A 9,871-nucleotide genomic window follows, 5' to 3' on the forward strand; every position below is an offset into this window, starting at 1 on the left:
CAGAGTGCTGACAGGAACAGTGGATTAACTTGGGTAAGGGGCTGGAGGCTCATGACAGCAGTTCGGTGCCCGGGCATGGCGAATGCTGCAGGGGGATTTCTGATCTATGTGCACCGGGGGGCAAGAAACTGTGGGTAGAGAAGTACAACTGAACATCCAAGGCCCTAAGAAGAAGAAGCCCGAGGCTCTTAGGGACGTAAGATACTTGGAGAAGCAGCTGTATGTGTGCAGGAATTAAGGGTAGGGGAAGCACCCAAAAGCTCCGAGAAGACCCTAGCTCTCATACTGCGTTGATTAGGGGCTGACTCCTGCACAGTCAGGCTGCAAAGACTGGGAGAGGTTTCTGATTGTCCAGTGCTTGATTTTCAACAGACATATGACCCATTCAAAGAAGCAAAATAAAACTTCGGAAAATGAATCGAAAGAAAGCCTTAGAATTTACTTGACAAACACTTTGAAACAATTTTCTTAATGATTCAGCTTAATGACTTAAGTTGTAACACATACAGAAAACTAAGGAAATCAGGAAGTCAATATAGGAACAAAATGAAAATATCTGTGCGAGAGAAATTATGGAGATCCAGTTTCTGGTCCAGCATATCTGGAGCATGAAAATTGTCACTGTGTTCTAACAAGCTAAATGGACCGAAAATCAACAAATCTTCTTAGATCCATTAGAGAAGTGAGGTCACAGGGCATATTGCTGACCCATAAATCAGAGAGACAAACCAGTAGACTCAGAGACTCAAAACAGAGCAAAACAGAAACCCACGAACAGAAACTTCTGTGGGAGCTAGTATCAGGATAGGAAAACTAAACTGAAACTGATGAGTTGCTGGAGGCTCAGTGTGGAAAAGTTTGAGTTAAAAACTCCAGAGGGGACCATTCTTACATGGGTGTGCTCGTACTTTTTCAAGTTTTATCTCCAGGAGCCTTAACAGTTACTTATAGTAAGAATTAGAGAAAAAAAAATCCTCTTGTGGTTTCAGCAGAGGGAGGGGGAAAGGAACCATTTTGAAATAAACCAGAGCATTCTGTTCTTAACAAAGCCTGCTCTAAAGAGAACTATCTCAACAACACCTCAACAGCTATCTCAACAATTCTAACTTACTGGAGTTTTTTCAGAGCATAAGCCACCTGGATGAAGGGAAATGATGCCAGCCCCTCTAGACATCCTCTCCCATCTAAAGGAGGGGTAAAGCTGAGAAACACTTGTAAAGTTCACAGCTCAGGGGAACGGTCTCCCCGAAAGATTGAAGACTAGTATTTCATGGTCTGTGGATTGTTACCCCTCCATCTACACCTTACCACCACATCAGTAAATGCCTAATTACCACAGATTGTTTTATCTAGTACATTGTTTTTGTCTTTCAACAAAAATCACAAGGTATACTATGAGAAATAAAATATTGCCTGCCGTATCAGTAAACAAAGGATGTCACAGTCATCAACAATTGCTATCCTCCAACAGTGAGCTGGGGAGCCCTGAGGGAACTCAGGAATCGAAGCATACCTGCCATCCAACAGCCATTGGACTGCACTCACTCCAGACGATGAGCCCTGAGGAAACCGGATACTGGCCCCAGACAGCTGAGGTGCATATCAAAGGAATGACTTCAGTGAGCTCAGACCTTGTATCTTCTCATGCATAGAAAAGCCCTAAAGTCCTTAACTTGAGATATCTAGTTTTCTTTTATTAACAATAATCTTTTGTTCTTACTACCTACCCTTTGTTGCAAAACTCCTGTATATCCTAGCTCACCTCTGTTCTCCTTGGAGCAGTTTTCTCAGGGTTACTTGAAATGCTGCCTGTCACAGTTGAAGTCCTCAGTATGACTGCTGAATAAAGCATAATTCTCATCTTTTAGGTGCATATATATATATATATATATGCACACACACACGCACAACTAAAAGGTAAAAAAAAACCAAAAAGACAAAACAGTTTGAAGAGATCAAGCAAGCATCAGAACAAGACTCAGATATGGAAAGAATGTTGGAATTATCTGGTCAGGAGCTTTTGAAAAGCTATGATTAATATGTTAAGGACTTATTGTTAAAGTACTCTATTTCCTTATTTGATCAATTATCATTTAACCATGTATCTGAGGGCTTATTAATGGGATTTGTATTATATTCCAGTGGTCTGTTAGTCTTTCTTTATGCCAGTACCACAGTGTTATGATTTACTATATGTCATAATTATTGCACCTTTGTAACAAGTTTTTAAAAAATTTTTTAACTTTTATTTATTTAATTATTTTTGCACTGGGTCTGCATTGCTTTGCACGGGCTTTCTCTAGTTACAGTGAGTAGGAGCTACTCTTCATTGCAGTGCTTCTCTTGTTGAGGAGCACAAGCTCTAGGGTCAAGAGCTTCAGTAGTTGTGGCACATGGGCTTAGTTGCTCTGAGGCATGTGGAATTTTCCCAGACCAGGCATTTAACCCGTGTCCCATGCACTGGTAGGCAGATTCTTATCCACTGTACCACCAGGGAAGTTCTGCAACAAGTTTTTGAAATCAACTGTATCTGAAAGAAATATACAGAACGCTCCAGTCAACAACAGCATAACACACATTTTTCTCAAGTGTACAGGAAACTTTCTCGAGGATAAACTACTTTCATCACTTCTGTTTAACATACTGCTATTCGGAGCAGTTAGGCAGGAAAAAAAGTATCCAAAATGAAAAAGAGGTAAAATCATCTGTTTGTAGATGACATGATCTTACTTGTAGAAAATCTAAGATCTCATTAAAAAAGAAAAAAAAAACTGTTACAAGTAATAAACCAAGTCAGGAAAGTGGTAGGATATAAAATCAACACATTGAAAAGTCAGTTGCATTTACATACACTAATAATGAACAATCCAGTAAGGAAATTAAGAAAACAAGACCATGTACAATAGCATCAAAAAGAATAAAATACTTAGGAATAAACTAAACAAACAAGAAGACAAAAAGTTTGTATATTTAGAACCACAAAATTTGCCAAAAGAAATTAAAGACAAATATATGAAAAGATCTCTCACTTTCATGGATTGAAAGGCAATTTTTTTTCAGTTTTACTGAGATATAATTGACATGTGTGTGTGCTCAGTCGTGTCTGACTCTCTGCGACCCCATGGCTCCTCTGTCCAAGGGATTTTTCAGGCAAGAGCACTGGAATGGGTTGCCATTTCCTCCTCCAGGGCTTCTTCCTGACCCAGGAAGTAAGCCTGTGTCTCCTGTGTCTCCTGCATTGGCAGGCAGATTCTTTACCACTGCCCCACCTGGAAAGCCCATAACTGACATTCAGCTTCGTATATGTTTAAAGTGTAACTCATAATGGCTTAACATAAATGTACTGCAAAACGATACCACAATAGATTTAGTTAATATCCATCTCCTCAAACAGTTGCAAGAAAGAAAAAAGAACAAAAAGGTCCTTCTGATGGAATTTTTAGGATTTACTCTTGCAGCAACTTTCAATTATACCATATAGCTGTGTTAACTGTTGTACGTTACATCCCCAGTACTTATGCATCTTAAGTACCTTTTGATCACTTTCATCCAACTACTCTACCTCCAAGTTCCTGCCTCTAGTATCCACAAATCTGATCTTTTTCTGTTTGTTGCTGGTATTTTTTGTTTCTTTTTGATTTCACATACAATAGAGATCATAAAATATTTGTCTTTTTCATTCTGATTTATTTCACTTAGCATAATGACCTCAAGTTTTACAAACCCATGTTGTTGCGAAGAGCAGGACTTCTTTCTTTTTTTGTTGTTGAACAGTATTCCATTATATATATATTACATATAATGTAATATATATATATAATTTCCTTTATCCATTCATTTTTTGATGTACACTTAGGCAGTTTCCATGTCTTGGCTATTATAGATGCCTCTTTGACATAGTAATTTGATTTCTTTGAATATATAGCCATAAGTGGAATTACTGAGTAGCGTAGTAGTTGTATTTTTAATTTTTTGACAAACCTCCATACCCTTTTCCATATTGACTGTACGAATTTACATTTCCATCAACAGTGCACCAGGGTTTCCTTTTCTCTGAGTCCTTCCCAACAATTGTTATCTCTTTTCTTTTTGTTGCTAGTCATTTTGACAGGCATGAGGTGAGATCTAATTGTGGTTTTGATTTACATTTCCCTAATGGTTAGTGATGCTGAGTACCGTTGCAAGTACCCATTGGCCATTTGAATATCACCTTTGGAAAAAGGCCCAGAAGCCTTAATATTCTTTTTTTGGCCAAGCCAAGTGGCCTGCAGGATCTTAGTTTCCCAACCAGGGATTAAGCCTGTGCCCCCTCAGGTGGAAGCCCAGGGTCTTAACCATGGGACTGTCAGGGAAGTCCCAAGACAGTATTTTTAGGATGTCAATACTACCCCCAAATGATCTGCATATTCAGTGTAATTCCTATCAAAATCTCAACAGTGTTTTTTTCAGAAATACAAAACTCCATCCTAAAGTTAATATGAAATTTCAAGAGACCCCCAAATAGCCAAAACAATCCTGGAAAAGCAGAACAAAGCTGGATGATCCAAACCTCCTGGTTCAAAACTTATTACAAAGGTTATAGTAATCACATCAGTGTGTTACTTGCATCCAGACAGACATACAGACCAAAGGAATAGAGTAGAGAACCTATAAATAAACCCTCACATATATGGTCAAGTGATTCTTAACAAGATTTCAAGACCACTATGGGAAAAGAAGAGCCTTTTCAACAAATGATGTTGGAAAAACTGGATATCCACATTCAAAAGGGTGAAGTTGTACTCTCACCTTAATCTATACACAAAAATTTACTCAAAATAGATCAAAGACCTAAATGTAAGAGGGAGGTAATACTATAAAACTTCTGGAAGAAAACATGAGAGGACTTCATGACACTGGATTTGACAGTGATTTCTTGAACATGACACCAAAAACAAGGACAACAAAAAAGAAAGAATAGATAAATTGAACTAACATCAAATTTTTAAACTTTTTTGCCTCATATGACATAATCAGCATAGTGAAAAGGCAACCCTCAGACTGGGAGAAAATATTTCTAAATCATATATCTAATAAGGTTTTAATATCCAAAATATATAAAGAACTTGCACAGCTCAACAACAAACAGCCCAGTTAAAGAATGGTCAAAGGATTTGATTAGATATTTCTCCAAAGAAAATAACAAATGGTTAATAAACATATGAAAATATTTTCTCAACGTCACTAATCATTAGGGAAATGCAAATCAAAACTACAGTGAGGTACTACCTCACATCCACTAGGATGGCTATTAATTAAAATTAATTTTGAAAAACAGAAAATAACAAGTTTTGCTGAGGATGTACAGTGCACCTTGTGCACTATAGGTGGAAATGTAAATGATGCACATAATGTGGAAAACAGTACAGTGACTCCTCAAAAAATGAAAAATAGAAACATAATGTCTAGCAATTCCACTTCTGGGTACATACCAAAAAGAATTGAAAACGGGGTCTCAGAGAAATATTTGTACACCTATGTTCATAATAGCATTGTTCACCATAGCCAAATGATGAAAGTAACCCAAGTGTCCATTGACAAGTGGATGGATAAACAAAATATGACATATCTACACAATGGAATACTATTCAACCTTAAAAAAGAATGAAATTCTGACATGGGCTACAACATGGCTGAACCTTGAGAATACCATGCTAAGTGAAACAAGCCAGTCACAAAGACAAATAGTATATAATTCCACTTCTTTGTAGCATCTAGAGTAGTCAGATCCATAGAGAGAATGTTGAGGGTTGTTGCCAGGGGCTGTGAGGAGGGGGAACTGGGGAGTTATTATTTAATGGATACAGAGTTTTAGTTTTGCAAATGAAAAGAGTTCTGTAGATGGACTATGATGATGACTGCACAACGATAGCAATGTGTCACTGAATTGTAGACTTAAAAATAATTTTAAAATTTTATGTTGTCTTTCACTACAATTTTGAAAAATCATACAAAATTCTCAACAAAATACTAACCAGTATAATCCAACAAAATATAGAAAGAATTATACACCATGACCAAATGGGGTTTATTCCAGGAGTGCACAGTTTATTTAGACATCCAAAAATCAATTACAGTGCAAATCATCATATCAATGGAATAAATAACAAAAATCACAATCACTTCAATAAGCACAGAAAAGCATTTGACCAAACACAACAACCCTCTTTCATGATAAAAACATTTAACAAACTGTGAATAGAAGTGAACTTCTTTGACTTAATAAAAGACATCTGTAAGAAACCCACACACTTAATGGAGAAAGACTGATGCTTTCCCTCTAATGTCACTTCTACTCAGTGTTGTATTGAAGTTCTCACCAGGGCAATTAGGGGGAAAAGGTATCCATACTGGAAAGGAAGAAGTGAAAACCACATTTATTTGCAAATGACATAACCTTGTGTATAGAAAAGTCTAAGGAATCCATTGAAAAACTATTAAAACTAGTAAATAGATTTATCAAGGTTACAGGACACAAGACTGACATAAAAAATTAATTGCATTTGTATACACTTACAATAAACATTCTGGAAAGGAAATGAGAGAAACAATTCCATTCACAATAGCATCAAAAACAACAAAATACTTAGGAATACATACTACCAAGAATGTTAAATATGTGTTCATTGAAAACCATAAAACATTGATGAAATAAATTAAAAATGTTCTTCAATAAATTCTATCAAGGAACCTGCTCCAGGATAATGGGCAACATGATAAGACAAGTTCAGCCCATGAACATGGACCTGTTTCTACACTGTATTTGTTCAGACGTGAGTTCCTTGATCAGAAGCAATGCTATATCAGTTTAGTTCAGTTCAGTTCAGTCGCTCAGTCGTGTCCGACTCTTTGCGACCCCATGAACCGCAGCACGCCAGGCCTCCCTGTCCATCACCAACTCCCAGAGTTTACCCAAACTCATGTCCATTGAGTCGATGATGTCATCCACCATCTCATCCTCTGTTGTCCCCTTCTCCTCCCGCCTTCAATCTTTCCCAGCATCAGGGTCTTTTCCAATGAATCAGTTCTTCACATCGGGTGATCAAAGTATTGGAGTTTCAGCTTCAACATCAGTCCTTCCAATGAACACTCAGGACTGATTTCCTTTAGGATGGACTGGTTGGATCTCCTTGCAGTCCAAGGGACTCTCAAGAGTCTTCTCCAACACCACAGTTCAAAAGCATCAATTCTTCAGCGCTCAGCTTTCTTTATAGTCCAACTCTCACATCCATACATGACTATTGGAAAAACCGTAGTGTTGACTAGATGGACCTTTGTTGGCAAAGTTATGTCTCTGCTTTTTAATATGCTGTCTAGGTTCAATACTATATGGAATACCATAATTGTGGATACGTCCACAGATGGTAGTTTTGGCATTGTGTGTAGGGGAGGCAAATCCATACCCAGGGTAAGTGTCTATGTCAGTAAGAACAAAACACTGCCTCTTCCATGATGGAAGGGATCTAATGTAAACGTGGGCAGTGGTGCTACATTGGGTGTTCAGTGTTGGTTTTTTTCTGCAAGCAAATGGGCACTAGCCAGGTTGGCCTTGTTGAGTGTAAGTCCATATTACTGAGGCTATGCACAACCTCAGTCCCTCCACCATGGCCACTTTATTCAAGAGCCCATTGGGTAATGACAAGGTGACTGAGGAAAGAGGTTGATTGGTATTCACAGAACAGATCATACTACCCATACAAGTACTAACCCATCCTCTTCTGCTGAGGACACCATTAGTCAGCATTCTCATTCTTAGCCCATAAAGAAATGGCTACCACATTCTTCTTTCTCCAACCTCCTTGTCACCAAGTTTCCAGTTATGTTCCTTCCTTGTCCCTGACCATCTAGCCAAACCATTGGCTGCAGTCATGAGTTGATATATAATTGCACCTATGACTATTTCTCCTTCCAGGAAAAATTATGACCACCTGGGCTAGGAGGATTTCCCTTCACCACTATCCTGCTGGAATGTCCCAGAAAGGGCTGCACCTGCAACTGTCCAGTTTTCAGTGGGCCTGCATACTGTGTAAGACCATTTGTGAGCCAGGCCCTGCGTTCTCTTCCTCTGAGGAGCCCACTCAAAAGTGGAATGGTCCTAGAGAGAGAAGTAGTTCAGCAAATGTGGGGGCCATAGTCATTCAGACCACTTCCATATGCAGTTTAATTGGGCCTTCAAGGCCTGCTTGAACTTATCTCATGTATTCCACCTTGATGTCTTTGTGGTTCATGATGTGCTTCAGACTGCAGTTCACGATGTGCAGCTCAGGTCACATGGTATAACTTGGTGGCCCATGGTTAAGTGTTCAGTCCCTATTTAGGCCCAGTAGCAAACCAAAAGTTGGTTCTCAAAAGGGTAGTAGTTATGATGTAGGAGATAGATGGGCTCCAGGTTAGACAGTTACAACTAGCCTCCTGTTTGCATTTCCTGAGACAAGAGATAGGTGGGCTCCAGTGGAGACATCCACAATCAGCCTCCTGTTTTCCCTCTGAAATGGAAGTAAAAACAGAAACAGGGTAAATAGCCAGTGTTTGTCTCTTGTAAACACCTTAAGGTCACAGAGAAGCAAAACCCCGTTTGAGTGAAGGATTAAGGAATCTCCCTCCCCTCCTCTTCTGGGACAAGGGAAACACCACACATGCATAGAAAGGCTGCATGTGGGTCAAAAGTCAAGGGATGATGCCAGGCCATAATGAATCTTACTCTTCCCAGAAGCCTTCACTTTGAGATCCATCTTGGCTGAGGGGTGCATGCGCACCCCAGTGGAGGGTCCCAGGGTAGGTCAGGTGTGGAAAAAGAAACCAGATAATTGGCCTGAAGGAAGATAAAGACCAGGAAGAACTGACCTATATAAATGACAACTGCCTCTTTACTGTGCTCCTCCTCACTGGGGGGACGCCCACATCCTTTCTTTTCCAGTGTGCATCTCTGCCTTGCTTCTATCTTAACAAACCGTTTCTCTGTATTCTCTCTCCCACTTGTTGTTATGCTATGTATCTAATAATAAACTTAGTACCTGCATTTACATTTTCTGCCTCTATGATAAATGTATTTTTCACTGGGGGCAGAGATCCAGGGAAACTTAGCTTCTAGCCTCTAGCCCTTGCTGGTCTGGTGGCTAGGATTCCTGCTTTCCATCCAGGTTACCCAGGTTCAATTCCTGGGCAGGGAATTAGATCTCACTTCACGCCGCCACTCACTGCTGCCTCACCAAGACCAGTTATTCACAGAGGATAGCAGGACTTTGCTCCAAAATCCTCAGGACTTGTGCTGTGATTCATCTGTTGGTGCCTGCCAAAGTTCCAAACAGCATCCCTCACCAACACTGGCACTTCAAGCATCACTGGCCCAAGTGGCAGAGCAGGTTTCATGTGGAATTTATTTTATACCTTCTGATGCATCCTAGCCATATGTCTGGAGTAGTTGCTACTTCCTGCTCATAATGTTCAATCAGCATAACATCATGAAGGTATTAGACTACATGTGTGAAATTTCATGGAAAGGAGAGGCCACCAACGTCCCTGAACCTGCTTCTCTTGCATGCCCTGCATTGGCAGGCAGATTCTTTTCCACTAGCACCACCTGGGAAGCCGTGACCATGCCATCTTGACTAGATTGCCTTTTCCCTACATGAACCAAATATTTATTTCTTCCCTCTCATTTTCATCATCTAACATAAAATGTGTTATTAATAGTAAAGTTTATCTCAATATAAAGTATATCTCAGTATTTTGGTAAAGAATCTGCCCACAATGTGGGAGAGCCGAGTTCAATCCTTGGGTTGGGAAGATCCCCTGGAGAAGAGCTTGGCAACCCACTCCAGTATTCTTGCCT

Source organism: Cervus elaphus, chromosome 33, assembly GCF_910594005.1.
Source record: "Cervus elaphus chromosome 33, mCerEla1.1, whole genome shotgun sequence".
NCBI lineage: Eukaryota > Metazoa > Chordata > Mammalia > Artiodactyla > Cervidae > Cervus > Cervus elaphus.